The sequence below is a fragment of the Electrophorus electricus genome, chromosome 14 (assembly GCF_041902795.1).
Source record: "Electrophorus electricus isolate QZ-2024a chromosome 14, ASM4190279v1, whole genome shotgun sequence".
In the NCBI taxonomy this organism is placed as follows: domain Eukaryota; kingdom Metazoa; phylum Chordata; class Actinopteri; order Gymnotiformes; family Gymnotidae; genus Electrophorus; species Electrophorus electricus.
In genome coordinates, this window is record NC_137510.1 from 2,172,501 (window position 1) to 2,194,056 (window position 21,556).

General features: G+C 41.8%; 1 long non-coding RNA gene across 1 annotated transcript; it reads left to right on the plus strand.

The window, feature by feature from the left end:
• Positions 1 to 16,201: 16,201 nt before the first annotated feature.
• On the plus strand, positions 16,202 to 18,678 carry LOC113582152 (uncharacterized). Its single transcript, XR_014116920.1, has 2 exons — positions 16,202 to 17,349; positions 17,491 to 18,678. It is a non-coding gene; the product is annotated as an uncharacterized LOC113582152 (long non-coding RNA).
• Positions 18,679 to 21,556: the final 2,878 nt, after the last annotated feature.

The following is a 21,556-nucleotide window of genomic DNA, read 5'->3' on the forward strand; positions in this document are numbered from 1 at the left end:
TAACAATATCACAGTGTCAATTTTTTTAATGGAGTTTTTTTTTTGCAATCTCCATTTTTCGTTGTTTTCCTATTCACATGTTGTGTGTGTGTGTGTGTGTGTGTGTGTGTGTGTGTGTGTGTGTGTGTGTGTGTGTGTGTGTGTGTGTGTGTGTGTGTGTGTGTGTGTGTGTGTTTGAGAGAGAGAGAGAGAGAGAGAGAGAGAGAGAGAGAGAGAGAGAGAGAGAGAGAGAGAGAAAACAGGTCTCTGCATAAATGCTTAAAAGATGTAAACATCAGTCTGCCTTGCTAGTCGAACTGATGCTTTGAAAGTTTCAGACAAACTCATTCCCATATTGTAATAGACCAGCGTTTTCTAGACAGCTGTGCAATCCATCCAACTTGGACAGCTGTAACGATTGTGCGTCCTCGCTTGTTGGAAAAAAGTGTGTGTGTGTGTGTGTGTGTGTGTGTGTGTGCGCGCGCGCGCGCGCGAGTGAGTGTGAAAGACATTGCGACGGTGAGAAAAAAAAGCGAATTTGGCTTCAATCCTCAAAGCATAACCTGAAACGCGTTAAATTTTTGTATTTATAATGTTTTGTATGTTAAGCGGTTTATCTGTAGTACTCTTAAATACGTATTGCATTTCTTACGAGTTCCATGGTAGAAATGTACATTGTACCGACATTAGCATGGCGATTTGAAGACTACTGCATTCAAGACACTGCACGAAGAGTTATATATTACCAATTCGCTTTAAAAACCTATCTCTAAATATTCATGAATTGCAATAACGGCATAAAACGTGTGAATATTTTAACAGTTTTCCGTCTCGGTTATTCAGACTAGCCTGTCACATTGACGGTGTTAAGTGCACGCTAGTATCACCGTGAACTTGGTTGGTAGGTCAAAAAGCTTAATCAGAGAACGAGAGAACCTTTCTTTATTGAACACAGTCATCGCACACCGAGAACGGTAGTCCACGACCATTGGTGACCAGGTAGAACAGTGACAGACTGTTGTCCCCGGGTCACAGAGGGGCGTAACGCGCGGGGACTCGTGTCATAACGTCGGCCTTGGTGTCATATTCCGCTAGTCCCTCGTCTGACGCAGCATGGGTGCGCTAATACACACATCTCCACGCAGACCCTCTCTCCACCTAAATGGGCGCATTTGCACTTTTCGCGCGTCACTCGCGTCCAGTCCTGGTGCTTTGTTAAGACGGGTTTTTTTTTTTTTACAAATAATTCTCGGGCAAATCATTCTTCCGAAGTGCATGTCATTTATTGTGAGGACTTCTGCAAACTTCTTTTTGAAAAATTAATGCCTTTAATTTTGGTTGATGGTAACATCAGCGCAGCTCTGTAAATTGCAGTTTAATGAGATTTTGCTACAGGGGATAATCTGCTACTGACAGAAAAACATCTTGAAAACATCTGTAGACCTATGATTTCCCTCTCATGATCGCCCCCCCCCCCCCAACAACCCCCCACCCCCACCCTTAGTCGCAGAGCACTGAGACAGAGAGAGAGAAATGGTCAGTTAAAAAAAAACAACATTCTGCCATCTGACTGGAACAAAACCTGAAGAAAGTTTACTTTTTACCTCAGGATGTTTGTATGATGAACACGTTCATGTTATTTGTTACTGTGAGTCACTGTAGCTCTTCAAGGCCTTTTGGTGAAGTCTAATGTCTGATGCAACACGTTACATGTGAGGTTAGGGTGGCATCTGATGCAGAGAAAGGCAGTCTCAATCCTCCAGTGGTCAAGTGGTGAAATCAAGCTTCTCCTCTGTCTGAAGCTGTCCTGGTTTAAAGGACGGGAATGTTCGTCCTCCGGGAGAAACTGATGGGACGATCTGGCACAGGGTGCCAACACCCTGAGAGACCACGCTCCTTTAAACAAGCGCTGCTCAGTCTGGGTGGAAGTGGCAGGTTTCTGAGGAGATGATAGGCAACGACGTGAAGTTGGGTTTTCTCGGCTGTTACAGTATGTATAGTCGATTTGGCAAACGTGGCTACCTTCAGGAAGGAGACTCGTCGTTCTCTATGTGCGCTAACACGGGAATATTTCCATGTTGCTTTCTGGAAATGTATCAGCCAGGCAGTGACATCACAGTGAATGGGAGTGGGGTGGATGGTCACCCGCGTCCCTGTCCTCAAAGCCTACCACACGCTTCAACTCTGCAATGTAGATTACTTTCTCCAGGGAGTCTGGAGACGATCCCAAAGGCGAGAAACTCTTCCAGGGAGCGGACAGGTCTGGCTTAGCTCCAGCAAAAAGAGACCGGATTATACAGGGCCACAGCCAAAGCGGAAAGGCCGGAATTATATCTGACACACTGCATCACATCAATGTTGTGCTTTTAGTATCTCTCTCTGTCTGTCTCTGTCTCTGTCTCGCTCTCTCTCTCGCTCTCTCTCTCTCTCTCTCTGTCTGTCTCTGTCTCTCTCTCTCTCTCTCTCTCTCTCTCTCTGTTTCTCTCTCTTTCCCTTTCTGTCTACTTGGTTCAGGAACCTTGATCTACATTGGTAGCCTTATGCCTGTGAAAATATCTCAGAAGCTATGTTTTAAAAAAGAAGATCATGTTTTTCTCTGCTGTGTTTGTGTAATACAATTACAATGTCCAGTTAAAGTGTAAAGCTTTACAGATGTGTGTGCTACTCTCACCTGCTGAGTTTTCACACACATTCATTTCCAAGCTTGACTGCCCTCGTCGTTTTCTGTGGGTTTTGCTCTGTGAAGCAAACACTGACAGAGTCGCTGTCGTGATAATTACAGAGCATGTGGTCTCAGAAAGGGAAAAAGATGTGCTTGGTAATCCAGAGCTCTGAAGTAAACTTCCAGTCCTGCTCAAATTCGATTTTGCTCTTTATTTAAATTTTCTGACATTTTCAGTCGCATCCTTATTAAATGTTAAAAGGATTCTGATGACATCCATGTGCCCCCGTGACCACTGAAGATATTCCCAGTGCTGGCTGGTGATAATGTGCATGTTACGAAAACCAGCTGAAAACCATGTTTGTCTTCGATTCCCTCACATTTTAATGAACAACGTCAACACAAGTTACTAGATGAACTATTGGTAACACCATCCCAGTCTACACCAAGCAGTTCCCCCTTCTTGAGCAACCGCACACTTCCAGATAGCCCAAAAGGTGGACCCTGTGGAGCCGATCTTCTTTCCAAACAGTAACCGAGCTTTACTGTGAGGCCCTGTCTCTATCTGGCTGTCCTGTCTGCATATCCCATTGTGTTGTCCTGAATGACACGTCAATCCAACATCAGGCATCAGAACCTTTTCTGATGCCAGAGGAAGCCTGCTGGCTCAGCAGGCCACCAGCTCTTCAATGGCGCAAATAGGCAAATCTTGTCTGGCCTTGCCATCGTCTGTGCTTTCTCGGATGGGAGCACATGTCACGCCAAGGCACATCATGCCAAGCACCAGCAGAGAGGCCCTGGCTGACCGATGGCAGAGGGCACAGTGCCCGTCGCCAACCTGGTGCCCAAAGCCACATCCACTTAGACGCCATGCCATCCAGCGGTTGAGGGTGGATGGGTACAGACAGAGAAGAAAATCTCATGCTGCATATATGACCCAGTCTCAAATTTATAGCAAAGAGAATGTTTAGAATGTGTCAGCAACATCATGATTTGTTAATTTTATTGATAAAATTGTTGCCTGCATTTTAGAGCATATGTATATTTAGGATAGTTTAAGCAGAAAGGATGTGCATGTTCTAGAACAAAAAAAAAAAGCATGGGAATGAAACCAGAATGAGGTTCATTTTCTGTTTGCATAAGATGTCTGAGAGTGGAAGAGCTGATCTGGGTTCAGATTTCTCTTCTGCTTCAGTTGATTTTGTTACATGAGGCCACTTCATCACACCCAGTTTGAGATGCTCCCCATTCGAATCTAAGTGGCAGAGCTGACTCTGGAACAGGCTGCTGTTCTGGCATTCATGCAAAGTCAAATTTAGTATCAGTATGGGAAATGTGAGCTCGGGGAATAGTAGCAAATTCATTTCTTTGACTGAATACAGAGACTTATAGCAAATGATTGACCTTTGAACGTATTCTCTCTGCCACTCAAGCCTGAAAAATTCTTAGCAGGGATTCTTGTTATGGTGTCCTCCAGATGACTGAAGTACGAAGAAATAGGCCAAGCCGTTTCTAACTGAAACCCGCGTAAAAATGTTATGCCTTGAGCCTGTGCCTGTCAGTGCGTGTCGTGACATAACATACAGTGTGACACTATTACACCAACAAGACTCTGTCTAATTCTCAAATTACGGGAGAGAGAGAAAGGGAGAGAGAGAGAGAGAGAGAGAGAGAGAGAGAGAGAGAGAGAGAGAGAGAGAGAGAGAGAAAAGGCAGCACTTAAAAATCCAAACATGTGCAACGGTACGCATCTGCCGCTGTGTGATAACAGCCGGCAGGGAATTCGTCTCGTCTCCTTTTGCTCTTTGCGGTGTCTGGAAGAGTATCCGGGGGTGCCAAATTAAGCAGCGTGCCGCTCCGCACTGGCTGAGCCGAGTAACGAGCAGGCCCAGAGGATATTTGCAGGGTCACACAAAGGAGGCACCGGGGAAACGCACGGGAAGGCGGGACTCCAGCAGGACGCCTGGCCGGGCCGCAGCGACTTCCGCAGGCCGCGCGCCGCCATCGGCGGCGGAGCGGGACCTGCGGGTCCTCGGCACGAGCCCAGGCCTGCTACCTGCACCGAGCTCGCGTCCTTCCCCAAGCACCGCCCCTGGCCCCGAGCGGCAGACGAGCCCGTTCTGGGTGCTGGAGGTTCAGTGACGAGCGAGAGAGAGAGAGAGAAGAGGAGGGGAGGGGAGGAGAGGGGAGGGGGAGGGAGGAAAAACTGCGAGGAAATTGTTACAATCTCAGGCCATTAAGTTTTAGCAGCATTAGGCTACGTCCCTGCACCAGAGACGAGTTTGTCAGGCCTGCTCCAGATCTCTGCTCTCTCAGATCCACTGTGCCAGCCCTGGGCGTTCAGCACAAGGCATCACCGCAAACCATGTTTGCATGCCTTTCCCTGGCAGTGCCAACAAAGAGCCATTTTACAATGCCACCATGACAATAAAGTGAGTCCTACTGTTTCTCCCAACGTGGGGTATAATGGAATTAATAACATCAAGCGTACATTTGCTGAAAACTCCCATGAGCCCTTGCTGGCTTTTAGAACTCTGCAGTGTAACGTTAAGGGTTCACAGGGGAAGATTTACTGTTGGCAAGAACCTGGTGTTTGCGCTCCAGTGCTGAACATGGGCTTTTGCGTTCATTGTTCTCATGAAGCTTACATTCTCTCCAGCAGGACCTGTGTAGTACGAAGCATTATTCTGATTTCTCACATTGTCTCTGATTTTGCCCTTCCACACATAATTGACACCTGAGTTGCTTAGAGAAGCTTTAATTAATTTAGCTTTTGTTATAGTGTTTACAAAGACTTTTAGATGTTCCTGCTTTCTTGGTTTTGCTAAAGTAATTATGGGTTCAGTGATCTGCTTAGTTGATGAATCTTTTTTTTTCCTTAGCGTTGCCTGATAAATAACAAAATAACTCAAAGCCTGCTTTGTATTCAGTAATTAAAGTGAAAAATATAGCAATGCAAATCTTTAATTGGACTCCAAGAGAGATATTCCGATTTTCCCTTTAATGATAAGAGATGACTGGGGACAGAAAAATAAAGTGCGTTCAAATGTGACACTGGAAGTTCAATTAATCACAATACAGAAAGCAACCAATTTACCATACAGTTTCTCATTCAGGGAATCACACAGCCCAGGTAATGTTCTTTTAATCATCTCTATGAGACATTAGCTATCTCATATAACAACAGATGGATTAAATCTAAAAGGCTGGCATCACACTCTGGGAGGCCGGTGTTTACAGACTGCTGTGAGGCAGGCAGAGGTGTATAGGTTGCGAGTAAAAAGGAGGCAGAGGAATTGAATCTTCTCTGACGTGGCTTTGTTATGTAAGCATAATTTTTTGACCCAAAGCATTGACCATTGGGGCGTGGACTAATAACATTTTTAGAAACTGCTTCGCTTACATGGATGAACTGTTGTCTAGTGTGTACTTGGTGCAAAGAGCACCAAGTTTAAACGATTAGATGACACTCTTAATCACATTGTTTCTTTTTCTCTTTCCTTCTTGTTTTTCAATCTTTCACAAGCACATTTTTGTTTTTTTTTCCCTTCTCTGGGAGCTTGTGCACATGCTCTAGTTGTTTTGTTCCCTCTATCATAGATAAAAGTTCATTTGAAGTGTCGTCTTCGCAGTCATTAGGCTGGATTCCACACCATCTGTGAAGTGACACAAACACACCTGCTCCACTCCCTGCCGTCTGTAATGGCTTTTCACAATGTGCAGACCAGCTCACGGAGTAAACCAGCTTGGTGGAACAGCAATTTCATCCCATAATTACTCTTCTCACATAAACAATCAATTCTTATTGTTAATAGATGCAGCTAATGGCAGAAGTAACTGTGTACTCATGTAATGTATACGGTGACAGCATGGCTGCGTGGGGAGAGCTAGTAACATCCACATATGTCTTCTCAGCCCCGGTCGTAGCAGGCGGCCGAAGTCGATCAGGGGCAGGAACGTGCCCACCGTGCAGGACTCGCCGGAACCCCCGGCGGTGCGCGGACGGAGGGGCCAGTGCTGGGCACTGGGTGCAGCGAAGGCTGGCAGGTCTTGCCCTTTGCCCGCACAATCTGACCCCCACCAAGTCGGACCCTGCTGGGGTCTCCTGAAACCGGAGATTCTTGAAGTGACTGTGGGCACCGTCACACCTCCCCGCATGCACCGTAGGCTTCGGGCACTCCAAATGTGACTGTCGCGTCAAGACGTTTCGGACAGGCTGGACGGTCCCCTCCCTCCCACCATGAACTCAGCCAGACCAGGGCTCAGACCACCCTGGGCTGGTCAGCAAGCCCTACTTACACCTGCCATAAAAAAAAAAAAAGAAAACTTGAAAGGCCCTTTTCTTTGCTTTGAAGTGTTCAAAGCCTGGCCTGCCTGACCTTTGGTGCAAAAGTTTGGCCACAACACATGTTCGGCGCACCACGTATAAACCGAGTCGGCCCGTCGCTGGACTGTTTGGCTACATGTGTGAGATGTAAGAGTCCGCTGGTGGCCGCCAAGCCTGACCTCCATGCTGTTCTCAGCAGCGTGGGGGCAGGATGGGGGTCGTCGAGTGGGCTCCCGGGCCGGAAGCGGAGAGGGCAGTGTAGATTGCTCTCTGCAAAGCCCCTCACGTGTTTACCAATAACCCATGGTGCCCCACAAACTTGCACTGACAGCACTCACATGGGGGCTGTTCCCTTCATTCTTATGGTTCTGTGTTCTCACAATGCAGGAATGCTGCAAGCAGTGCAATGCCTATCGAAGACATGGCTGGTACTAGAATTAGCATATTAATGATGATGGTCTTTAGATATGAACTAAATAGCAATGAAACCCAGATGCATTTACATTTGCATTTACGGCATTTGGCAGTCACTCTTATCCAGAGCGACTCAAGAAAGTACTTTGTCAGATGCAAACGAAAGCTCATTCATATAAAAGTTGGGGGTTTTTTTCACCAGGATCAGCACTTCGTGAAATACAGTGTGAAGTAGGATTCGTGGAAATGCAACGCCATATTTCAGATGAGCCGAGCAACCGTTTTTGTTCGACGTTTACTTTAATTAAAGTTGCTGGAAAGAGAAACTAGAGGAAAAGTGAGTGATTAATCTTCAGCTCTTCCACACCAAACAGCGAAGCTCTACTTATGAGCTACTTTATGACATCTCTACATTAATACTGCAGACCGTTATCATGTGAAAGGCCCGTCAATATATGGAGGGCTGGTCACTGATGTATAAAGTTCAAATGGTGCACGTCGATATACTGCCCACATCAGGATGCGTTCAGCTGCAGTGACTATGCCAGAATGACATATCACTATCATGAGCTATTAAATTTACAGCCAGACTGCTCATAAGCTGTTCGTGCACTCCGTTATTTGAAGACGAAGAAGGCTTTTGTTGTTTAGCATGCACTAACTACACAGCCTCACAGGGTGAGTTTGACCTTAATGACTGCCACGCGTGTAGTGTTTGCCTTGATCACACATGCATTCTTTGGCTGTTAGACATTTGTATTGAGAATAGCTTTACAGACAGAATAACTTCATCTTAATGGACTCGGAGACCGCTTTGAGCCAATGTTTACACAGCAAATATTGATTACTGCACATACAGTTACAGGCCCTTAAAATACAATCTTAAAATACAATTTATACAAATGGGCATCTAACAAGCCAGCGATGCTCATCACCATGGTAGAGTGAAGAAAAGCTACCACCAAGGAAACAGAATATTTGCAAATACTTACAAATGCACATATTTACAAATGTACACTCTAAATACTAGTCGATGTTGCCCCCATCATAAACTAGTGCCTGGCGCATCCTGCCTCTGGCCCTGTGGCTTTGATTCCGAGACCCTAAGAACTGTAGCTTTGATACTAAGTCTGCCCGGCACTGTTGTTTAGCAGCGCACATCCCAAACGCACCATCCGTTTGGCCCCACGGCTGCCGGCTTGAGCTAGACGAATGCTGACTGAGCACAGGCAGCGAGTCTCTGCACACTGCTTGTGCTACGACCTTCCAAATGCACAGTCCACGAAGATTCCCCATGCACAGAAATTCTGCAAGATTGAACCTTCCATCCATGCGAGAATAGGCTCACTGCATTAGGATGGACCCATTGTATTTCTGCTTCATGCTCCCTGGACCATGCCCATGAATTCCTGAATATGTCTTGTGCTTTGCACCGTGGAAAACGTCCCAGTGCTAAATTGTCGGTGATCACTAGCACATCTAATTAGCGTCCGGGCTGAATTGCTGCCGTGGCTAAACACTTGCTCTTTCACAAGGTCCAGGCGGGAGTGCAAAAGTGAACAGGTTGCCAGAGTTGACCTGGGGTGATGAGGGAGTCAGCCCTTTGGAATCAGAATGAGCAAGCGCAACAGAACAGTCTGGGAGCAAGGCTGTGCAGTATGGCTGTCAACACCTACATGTCAGCCGACGTGGCGAACCCTTTACACTGTGACGGGCATAAATCAAGAGGCCATTCTGAAACAACAGGGTCGTGTTGTTTCCCTGTCATGCCTGGCCACTGTATGGGGCTCCATTGCAGACCTGACAGTAGAGGTCCCTGCCTGAGGGTTGCCATACGGATCCCAGGCCTGCACGTCTCCGGCAGCAGTGTAAATCGTGATGCTCACATGCCAGTGTCCAGAATGCGGGCACTCGCCAACTCCAGATTATCTACCTCTTACCACCAGGAAACAGGCGACTGCTGGCATCCTCAAAGCCCAAAAGGGTTAACCCTCGCACAACCAAAGACGAAAATCACCCCCCAAACAAGGGACTTGTTTATTTATATATTTCCCAATTTATTTTTGTTTGGTTGTTTGTTTTGTTTATTATTTCTCTCTGCATTAAATGATGCATTACTTTATTCTAAATAACTTTTTATGTTCTTTTTATGTGTGTGTTTTATGTATTAAACAGATGTTATATATAAGTTTTTGTGAATTAGTTATTCTTATGCCATAAACCCAAACACTGGTTACATTTTTTTCTTATTTGTTAGGCATTATATTGTATGAATAATTTTTTTATAGCAAGCTTTATTGTGTATATTTTTTAGGCTTCATAATGCCACCTGTAGGTAATATTTTACAATTATTTTTTGGCTACTTTCCAAAGGGGAGTATGTATAATTTTTGTTTATTTATTTCATTTTTAGTATTTTTATTAGTTAATTTGGCGATGTGATAATTTCAGGAGAATTGTAAACGAAACCTTATCTCGTCTGTGTGTCTGTTCTCTGGGCCAATGAAAACCTGTTAAACTAAGTATGCGCGGTTTGTTTGTGTTTAGGGTTACACACGAGATCTTGGTCAAGCTTCTTTACTGAGCTGAATGTTCTGGCGCTTCATGAAGGACTGACCGCGGTGCACAAATGTCTTTTTATCTGGCTGCTTTCCAAAGTCTTAACGAAGCCGTTAAAGGTCGAGAAGAAAAAGAAACGAAGAACTCGAAGTTTTTAAGAATTCTTGAAAACTCTCAAAAAAGCTCCACAATCAAAATGACTTCAAGTCAGTACACAAAAATACCAACAACAAATATGATGATGATGATGATAATAATAATAATAACAATAATAATAATAATAATAATAATAATAATAATAATAATAATAATAATAATAAAATTATACAATAATAATATTGTTTTTTGTTGTTGTTGTAATTATTGCAACTTTTAGTAGTTTAATTTATGATAAAAAAAATTATCTCTTTTAATATTTACTCTGAGGCTGATTTACTAAGAATTTCTCAGTAAGTCAGTAAAATTATTTTTTTTAAATAATAAAATTGTACGTGTCCTTCTCAACTTGCGGGGGACGTGAAAAACCACAGGTATCATTTAATGTCCATATTGTTCATCTTATCGTTGCTTTTGCACGGGCACCGTGCTGGTCTCCAAAGGACAGTGCCAGGCGAATGACCGTCGCCTCGAGCCTTGGAGGAGACCCGGAGCAGAGCGTCCGGAAGGCACTTTCCCTCTGTTCTCGAGCACCGGGATGGTTCGAGGCACGGGTAATTCTGCAGCTACGCAGTTCCAACACAATAGTGGGCTATTGTGGCCAGAGGAAAGATTTGGTCTTTATCCTCCGTGCTGTTTACTTAGCGGCGTTTACTGCGCGGTAAAACGCGTCAACGCGTCGTCAGTTGTGTGATTAACAGGAAATTGTACAGGAGCGACGCAGGCTGCGAGAAATTGGTTGAGAATAGCTCGTAGAAATATTTCAATATCAGTTTAAGTTATGATTAATGCGTTTTTATACAGCAACTTTTTTAACTACATTTTTGTAGTTAATTGTTTAATTACTGTGCGTATAGTCAATTTACCAAATGGGTGTGTTTTATTGAGACATTTGAATTTTAAAAAATCCACTCCTTTTTCGCTTCTTAACGATTTTATCAAGTGTGAATTTGAGCAAATAATCTACGGTTACTTTAGCAAGTACAGTTGCCAGTAATTGCGTAATCCCCATTGCATTCGCCGTATCTCACAGAACTGCGTATTCATTTTAAAGCGCGTGTAGGTTGGACACAGTTGCAGGCTTTCTTTGCCATTGAGGGATCAGACTCGCTTTGTCCGCGCTCTGTCGAGTGCCTTGGAAACGGGGCTGAGGCGAGAACCAAATCTTGCCAAGTACTTAAAAGTCAACATCGTCTATCTTTGATTCACAGACACATCACGCTCCCAGGAGCGCTGGCTTTGATCTCTTTGATTTTTTTTCCTCCCTCCTATTTCTACTCCAGATCTGTTATGCACTAAAATTCTTTGGTTTTCCATAGAAACATCTCCTTTCCTCGGAATATTGATGTTTTCTTCTTCGCGGGGGTTATGACATGGTGAATCAGAGTCTAAAAGCCATGAACAATACTAGTATTCATGGCCGCTTTTTTCGTCTTTGTTTGGTTTTGTCTTGTTGTTCAAACCATTCATTTCTCAAATGAATACAAATATTGTTTATTCTGTTGATGTCCGGGCTCTAGTTACTTCAGCTGCTTTTCAACGTTTAAACTCTTTGTTGGAGCAGCAGGTTACGCCGCCATGGCGCTCTACTGTAGAGCGCTAAATCAGACAATGAATTTAAGCTTGAAGGAGGCCTCTCTCTCTCTCTCTCTCTCTCTCTCTCTCTCTTCTCTCTCTCTCTCTCTCTCTCTCTCTCTCTCTCTCTCTCTCTCTCTCTCTCTTTCTCCTTCATTCTACCCCCACCACACTCTGTCGTCGCCCCCCCCCGGCTCTTTCTCTGTCTCTTTCTCTGCATACACACTCGCGCATGCTCAGACTTTAAAAAAATTTATGGCACCTGTCATGGAAATCCTTTGTAGATTTTTCTTAGAGAGAAACGTTTCCCTCGGTTCGCCAACGGGGTCTAGAGCAGTCATTCCATGTGCACGAGCGACTTAGGTCAGAAAGCCAAAGGAAATCCACGCGAACTCTCCCGTCATTCTTTTCCAATCTTCCGCTTCTGCCCAAATCGCTGGAGCACAGTGACATATCAGATAAAGCGCGTTCTGGCGTTCTCCATTGTCACCACGTCACCTGAACAATGTACACTTTCTGGACACCAATTTTGGAGGCCTTTGATCTGTGGGCTGAAAAAGACCGAGTTGTGTGGCTTTTGTGTCTCGGCTTTGGATGTTCCTAATGTCACTGAGCAATGCGAGAAACCAGTTAACTGATGACTGATATTAGCAACTTTTAGAACTGCGCGGTGTTTGTTCGAATAAAGTGAAACGCTATAAATTTCAAGAAATGCAGATGGTCTTCTTTAAACGAACCAATTGACATAATAATACTTGTAACACAATTCTAATTCATTCTGTAAAATGCAATTGTAATATCATAATGGGATTTTATTATTGCCAATTTGATACGGAGTTCTACAGATTCCTGTCCCCTGTTGGCTGTGGGTAATATGGCATCCCGGAGCAAACATTAATTCCGAGATGCAGCTTTTATGTGTCTGGTGTCAACTTTCATGGTTTTCCCTTTGAATTACTGACGCAATCAAGGTTTTTCTCTCTCTCTCTCTCTCTCTCTCTCTCTCTCTCTCTCTCTCTCTCTCTCTCTCTTTCTTACTCTTACTTTTGCAGGCTTCCTCTTTAACCCCGGGACCTTATTAATGTACCTTTTTTCCTGAAATATACTAAACGTTTCTCTCCAGTTATATCTTATAATACTTTATAATTCATATCATACATTTTGAAAGAGTTCTTTCTATTATTTTCTATTTTACTGTATTTATAGATTACGGGTGATTTGTATAAGCGCCATACACGTTTCAGACATTCATACATAGTTCAGAAACACTGAACTAACATACTCGAGGAATAAAAGGTTTGATCGGATGTGGTTTGATATGGAAAAGTAAAATCAAATATTATAGTGGCTTTAAATCATTTGCTGAACATTTTATTGACAGACACATTTTCAGTGCCCTACATGTCGCGTCAGAGGACGTGATGCACAGATTTACGATATATGAATGCCATATGTCTCTGCCTGTGACAATAATGGGGTAAATAGTAGCGTTTTATACATTTTAACAAAATACATGTTAAGTCAGTTGCTGTTGTCCGTGAGGAAGTTGTAAACCACGCGTATGTATGCGTAATTGTTGCTCAGTGAATTAGAGAAGACCTTTCCGTAATTATTTATTTTACTTGAAGGACAACAAGTGAGACTTTATATATATATATATATATATATATATATATATATATATATATATATATATATATATATATATATATATATATATATATATAATTTTTTTTTTTTTTTTTTTTTTTTTACATAACTCTTGATTTTGTCTAAGCGGTGGTCCTATACATACAAAATAATAAAAACTAAATCTTTTATTTGTCCTTCTCGTTTCAGCAACGTTGTGTGCTTTACACGGTCATTGCTTACAAAATCTAGCAGCTTTGAATTTGTCCAGGGAAGGCGTGTCCAACGGCACATTTTAATCGGAACGCGGTCTGATCTTAGTATATGCTGTGTTTACGTTCTTCCGCCAGTCCCCGCCCCCAGAGAAATCAGCGGCAGTCGTAACGACTGCTTTACCATTTAAAACGCAGTCCACTCCAGCTGGGGAGAGAACAACGGTATCCAACAGTTCAACGGTTTCGACTTCTTCATTTTCGGTCATTTTCGTCGCTGTGCACACATCTTCTTAATATTTATTGAAAACAGAGCCTAGTCACAGAAAAAACGCATTCACAAACACCTATAAGCTATTCAGATCCACGGAATTCGCTCTCACAGAGAACATCTAACTAATGAAAAGGACGTGTCACGCCAGCGCATGCCCTTTATAAAGGCCGATTGTAGTTTAGGCAAACATAGAAGGGTAGCATAAAGACAAAGGTCGAGTCCTTTGCCAGTTCAAGTGTGTGCTGATTCTCCTACGAGTCGATGGGGCAACACTTTATCTGCAGTCAAAACGGGGCTTTGGAGCTCATCGCATGAATCTCTGTGAAAGAGAATTAAGAATCAAACAGCTTGTGTACCGAGTTGCGCCTTTCCCAGAAACGTCAAAGAAACGACGTTGAAGTCCGTGCTCGAGCCATCTCGTGCAAACCCTTTCAGCGCAGAATTACCCAAAGATGAACATTAGATTTGCGCGGCAACACAGTAATGTCCCACCTCCGCCAGGGACAGGATGGCCTTCTGTATAACTAATGACAATCTGTAATTCTACGACCGCAGTTTGGTGATAGATAAATCGAATATGAGCTGGGCGTAACTGTTTTGTTTATTATTATTATTATTATTATTATTATTATTATTATTATTATTATTATTATTATTATTATTATTATAAATAGGCTATGGGAGCGTGGTTTTCTGTTTCCCTGAAAGTTCAATTATATTGCAAGCAAACTCGTGGCTTAAAAGAACAAGTATCCTTAATTGCACGGCAGGTATAACGAGCAGGTCCAATCTAACTTCCTCTCTATTGAGTTTTTGTCGTCTTAATGAATGACAGGTAAGGCTGCTTCCTGCTCACACACGTGCAAAAATAGGCCCCTCTCTACTTGCAGCCCCGGACCCTCACTGGGCGCGGGAAACAATTGATTTTAAGCATATAGTTAATTATGTTCAGAAATTAGACAAGCCTCTTTGGTCCAGTAGAAGGGAAATGGTAGAGACTGCGTGTGAAACTCCAAGGTTTCCCTCACAAGCGAGCCGTGTATAAAACTCTGTTAAGCATTCTATTAATGGTCAAGAACACGTCTTAATATATTTAAGAAAACAATCCTTACCTTGTCTCTGGGATTTTTTTGTGAGTCACTCTTTCTTTGATAAAAATATAAAAAAAAAAACATTTCTAAATCTATCTGCACGTTTTAAGCAGCAGTTAACTCTGAGCAAATAATAGTGGGAGATCGCAGACTATTCCTCGCTCCTCGTCTGTGGAGTTTCCTCAGCTACACAAAGGGGTATTATGAAAAATAGCCTAAGTGCAAAGAATGTCACAGTGGTCGACTTATTATTTAAATCTTTCATTATATGGGGAGGGAAAAACTTATAGAAACTTTCCTTTTGATGAATTAACTCGGGCGCAACGGGGAAAAGCTCTGGCCGAAATTATTCTGTTCGTTCCATGAAGATAGAAGATTCATACAAGAAAGATTATCCACCGTTCTTATCGGCAGCGACACGTTATTGGTGTTTAAACCGCTAAAGAAAATTTAGTCTACTATAATTATTTATGAAGTATGCAAAAATACGAAATGACGGAGCCTCCCTTACTTTCCGTTAAAGAAGGTTTTTGTTCTTCTTGTTTTACTTCTTGTTTGTGTCACTGGTGTTTTTGTTGTTATTTTTGTTGTTGTTGTTGCTGCTGCTGTTGTGTCTGAGACCTGTGAATCTAAACTAACTGCGTTGTATTATGCCACTACAACCGAATGCTGGTGCTACTATTCAAGTTAAATAGAGACTTTCTTATTCTATTACTGCGGTATTTCACAGCCAATACGACTTTGTCCCTTTGTTCTCGGTGCTGTCAAATCAAGATGATTGACAAAGTAATAATGAGAATACTATTGTTTATTTATGCATGACGCGTTAGCATATGCCGTCAACAATGTGGAAAATATGGGAAATAATTCTGACCAACATTGACTTTGAGTTTTGCAAATATAGACCATAAGCAGGGAGGCCACGTGTCGAGAGAGAGAGAGAGAGAGAGAGAGAGAGAGAGAGAGAGAGAGAGAGAGAGAGAGAGAGAGTGAGAATGTTGAAGCGGAAATGAACTCAAGTTGAATGACACTTTCCTTGCCAGTGATTAATATTGACCCACAGCTCCTTCCTGTCGCGCGCTTTAACTGCGCGCAGGTGCTGTTGACGTTTCACTCAGGTTCTCCGCCTCAAAACTTTCCGTCGCGAGAACATAGCGCCTCGAGATATTACAATGGTGCCCAAGGCTAACATAAAAGTTTACTTTTCTCTTAGAGAAGTTTTTCAGGCATTGTAAAGCAATGGGATTAGTTGCACTTTTTCCGTCTCTGCAAGCAGACCAGAGCAACAGGAACAACAACAACAACAATAATAATAACAATAATAATAATAATAATAATAATAATAATAATAATAATAATAATAATAATAATAATAATAATAATAATAATAATAAAAGTGAATTAATATATTTGGCTTTTGATATACAGTTGCCTATATGCGCTTAACAACATATTTATTCTCTGGTCTGACATTGCAGGTAAGTTTGTCACAGTGACATCCAAGTGACAGAGGCGAGTCCCTTGATGTAATACTGTCTAATAGACCGTAATCAATAAAAGGCGATAAACATAAAAACAGATATGTAAAAATTCAAGAAATACTCAGTATTCATTAGGGTGAACTTAGAGGATCGTAGAACATTTTATTAATTTGTAGTTTATGTATGTTTGACAAATATTGCTGGGTATGTAAATACGAGGGGCGTAATGTCTTTTCAGCGGGAGATGAAGAAATGACCCAAAGTCTGTGGTGCTGGTACACTGATCAGACGAATTACTCACCAGTTCAAACTGTGCTTTCATCCCATACAGCACATTTCCAGCATGTCGTGGGAAATAGTGCAAAGAAACCAATGACTTAAAACGTCATGTTGTCGATGTACATTTGCATTTTAAAATCATTCTGTACTTTATTATGATTCATGATGGTATATTTATGTTTTTTTCTGATCATGTAAAAGATAAATTTGACATGTTATATTTCAGTACTGACTGATAAACAATAACTTTTATTCTATTCTATTGTAAACGATTCTCTTATATTCCGTTTTACAGAACTTTGGTAACCGCTTAGGTAACTCTTGGCCAAGGTACGAACTACGCTGTGTTAGAACTGTAAATTGATCCACTCCGCTAGCGGTTGTCACTGGTTGGTTGCGGGGTCTTGCGCTCCGCTGCGCCCGCAGGCTGTCCAGGGCTGTCCAGGGCTGTCCAGAGGTCAGTCCTCCCTGTCATTTAAAAACGCATGAAACTCGACACCGAAGGACAGTTGCGCAACCCAAAGCGATTTACAGCCTGTTGCTAATGCTAACTTTTTATCCGGCTTCAAATAAATTAAAAATAAATGCACGAATGAATAAATATCCGCGATTATTCGTCTTGTTGTTGTTGCTGTTGTTGTTGTTGTTGATGATGATGATGATGATGATGATGATGATGATGACGACGATGGTGATGATGCAGCTGTTATGGTCAGTTCTTGTTTTTAAGATTTTGTAATAATTAATTTCGTCAAGAGCTGGAGGTGTAGGTGATTGTGTTAATTCTCCATACCCAACGGTTTCTGACTTTCAAAGGTGCTGCTGATTATCGTTTTTTTTTTTTTCTTTCAGAGGTTCGTGCCGGATGTGCGCGAAGAAGATTGGGAGTGCATGTCTCGAGCAGCAGGGGTGTAGAGGCAGTAAGTACACCTCTTTGGTGAACATATAGTATTACCGAGCTCGAGCATGATGTAGCACTACCATTTATGTGGTGGCTGGAACTGAATTATAGCCATGCGAAATCTGGGAGTTTCGGCTAAATAACTCATCCTTTTTGAAATGAAATCTGTAATCCCGTTTTAGTAATGGAGAGCAGGAAACAACTTTTTCTTCGGTGCAGTACAGGCGTCACTCTTGCAGGAGGATAGCACGAAGGTCTCCTCGCATTGCTCACCCTCCAAAAAACGAGACGAATACCCGTGAGATACTCTGTCTCTCGATGCGCAAATAAAATAGGTAATGTTGATTATAAAAAAGTGTAACTACCGGATAATTCGCCTGTTCTCTTCTGCCCATCTATTACCCTTCTTCAACTCTAATGATTGCATGAAAAAAAAAATGAAGCAAGTGATGATGAATTATATTACAGGAGCGTTTAATCGCTGGGAGGGATATTCCGTCATTCATTATCACTGGCTCAGGGTGATGATGTATGACTCACTTATATAGATGTGATGCTCTCATAAAAATGATTTCATTATTTCTAGTTTTCATTATCGGTGTTATTGTATTCCGCTACACTCAAAGTTGGAGCCTTTGAACTGATTGATGTCTTTTTTGTGTCTTTGCTGACAAGATACACAAAATACTGCGCAATTCGACGCAATTTTGCCCACTCAATTTGGACTATAAATGACCAGTGTGGATGTGACCATAAGGAAGACGGGAAATATGGAAATGTGGATCATTTAATTAGTTTTGTTTAGATTGTGATGTTGACCTGCTCAGATAAACCCCAGTGGACGCTATACGTTTAATTAAAATGTCACGTGTGTTAGCTTGTGTTGAACACCCAACCACGTTCACATAATACCATATGGGATTTTTCTTTAAAGTTGGTTTTTTTCTTCTGTTTATGACTTAAATAAAAGGTTTCTGGGTAAAATCCTGGTCATTATAACAATGATCTGAATTTGGCGTCCTGAAAATGTGAATTATACGATCGTTTCCTAACATGTGTTAGATTAGGTTGTATGTGCTGTAAAATTAATTTTTCACATATATAGCTTCGCATTAAATTCACCTCAAAAGAACTCAAAATATGGTCGTGATTTCATTCCACCTTGCAGTCACAAAAATTACATTTGATGCCGCATTGGAACATTTGAGCAAAACAAAACAAACAAGTGTTGTAAATTATTATTCACTTAATGCCCTGTCAACATTTCCAGTATAGATGCACATACATCACCAATGACCTTAGAGTGGAATGCGCTTTTGGTGGTTTTTGTTATCTGCATCTCTCCTAAATAAGAAAGCAGGAAAGGGGGAAAGAACTGTTTTTTTTTTCCCTTATATATTTTTCCCCCTTTTTTAAAACAGACTAATTACTGAAATCTGCTTAAGCCGTGACATACAAGAAGCGCCGAATGCACATGATGAAGGCCCTCAAGCTCCATAGTGCGGCGCTTTGCATATCCTCTCTCTGGTTCACGTGCTCCTAATAGACGAACGTTTTAATCGCAAATGGGACGTCCTTGTTACAAACTATACGAACAAATTAGAGGGGGAACTCTAAGATCAAAGGAAGCGAAATAAGCACGGGTCGCTCGACTCATTCACGCAGCTGCTTTGAGATTCAAGGGCAACAAGCGTATCTTACATTGAAAGAAGGCGCCTATTCAGAGCGCAGGTGCGAAGTACTGTGGCGCGTTCTGTCACGTTATGTGAAGGTTGTTAGAGATCAGTGTTCGCTCGCTAACTATAGGGGCTGCTTCTCTCATTGGGGAGAACTCGTTCATCCATGAAAGTAAAATAACTTAGCGCCTGCAATGTGGTACGGTGGTAATCCGACTACTGGTAGACTGATTCAATCAAGCCACCTCATAAATTAGTCACGTCTCACTCTATTGGCCTTTTTGACGCTGTCGCGACGACATGTTTATGGGTGATACAGGTCACAAGTCCGTGGTGCCTTATGTACTGAGTGGTATCGTAGTTAAGTTTGTGTCTCACTGATGTCTCAATAACAGGTGTTTGTTTATATTAATAGATGAGTGTTAGGTCACTGGTCCAGCAGTAGAATTCGGTTGCTCCAGTGCGCCTTATAAACATAACTCTAAACGAATAACCAAACGTTTAATTTTCTTCTACTGTCTGATATAATCTCTTTATCGGGAAGCTCTGCTATGTGTAATTTCTTAAACATCCTCGAATAAGTTTAGATGTCGTTGGTGTGCTTTTACTATTCACTTAAATGTTGCACATGGATTCTCCGTTTCATGTTGATCTGTAGGCCTGTTATATGATCACTGTCCCACTATTCAGTGCTGAAAAAGGCGATTTCAAGAAAGCGGATTTTCCTGTAGAGTAGATAACGGCATTAAGGTGTGAACGCAAAATATTTAGCTTTGTTAAATCCTTTCCCAGACTTCTAGCAGCCACGACTTAGCCAGTAAATTAGGCTACAACACAATTTAAGTTGTTTACCTCTGAATTCTGAATATGTGCCAGTGGCGTTTCAGTGTGAATCTACTGAGGAGTTCAAGCACGTGGTTTACACGTAACCTACACGAGCCGATCTGAACCATATATCTGGAACGATCGCTCAAGCTCTGTAAAGGTTAAAAGGTTAATGACTGTATCGGTTCAATTGCTACGTAACGTCTATTTACTTCTTCACAAATATTCTACAGTCGATTAATCGAACATTTCCCTGCCATTGGCCACGTGGTCTTACAAACAGATTTCATGATTTCAGGATAAAGAGAGAGCAGTGCTAGAGATATAGCTCGACTTCACTGCTTCAAGCCTTTCCACGTGGTTACGGGAACTATTTCAGAAATGTGTGGTAATAGCATTAAGATGAGATATATAGACTGCTTCAAAGCATCCTAGAATGTGTCCGTGTGTGCGCGAGATGTCTGGCCATACGGAGACATGGACAATTAAGTCAGGACAGTCAGTTCTTTAAATTATATGGTTTCTTTTACGATGCTGAAAATTCATTCAAATTCAGCTCTTAACAAAAAAAAAAAAAAAAAAAAAAAAAAAAAACCCGGCAAGATATTATCCAACGTAAGCAAACAAACAATCTTCAACTTTATTATATATATTTTGAACTTTCTGCCTTTCCTGATAATATTCACATTAGGTAGTTCTGAAAACACAATGATTAGGGTTTTGAAATTATTTTGAAGGAAAATAAATTGCACATAGGCGGCCTTTACAAAAGTAACAACCTTTATAAACTTTATAAACCTTGATAAAAGTTACTTCAGGAAGACCCATTAGGTTACAAGAAGGCCTCAATATAATAAACAAGGGACCCCCATTGTAACGTTTCATTACGGGAGGGGGCAAAACTGTCTGTGTAGTGAAGTTTACCAGTCATAGTTTTGTCTAATTTAGATTGGCTAATTTATATATTTACAGCCATTGCACCTGTCCTGTCATTTTGCATGCGAATTCCAGTCACCCCGTGTCGCGTAATTATGACATGAAATTGAGCGCTGAATAGTGAGAGATGTTTTTTTTTTCCTTGGGAACCGCTAATCCGCTGTTAAAAGGGCTTTGTTAAATAATGCAGGACGGTTTCCGGAAGTGGGATTATCGCCTTCATTATTTTACAAAGAAATGATATTTCACACTCACATGAGTCCTCGCTTTCCATTATAACAAAGAACGAAACGACCCACTTTTATTTCCTCTCAGGAACCCGTTTTTCATTAACGGAAAGGGTTATAAATGGTCACTGGTTACGACAATTAAATTATTTTTCATTCATGTATCGACTGAACAAATAAGCAACCAGTCAGATGAAGTATAACTTGTGGTGGACAATGAAAAAGCTTGGATTTTTTAAGAGGAAAAACTTATTGTCACAGTGAATTTAACTGTTAATCTCATTATAAGATCTCACTAACAGGAGATCTTAAAAAGCAGCCTATCAATTAGATTTATTTTGTTTTTTTCTTAA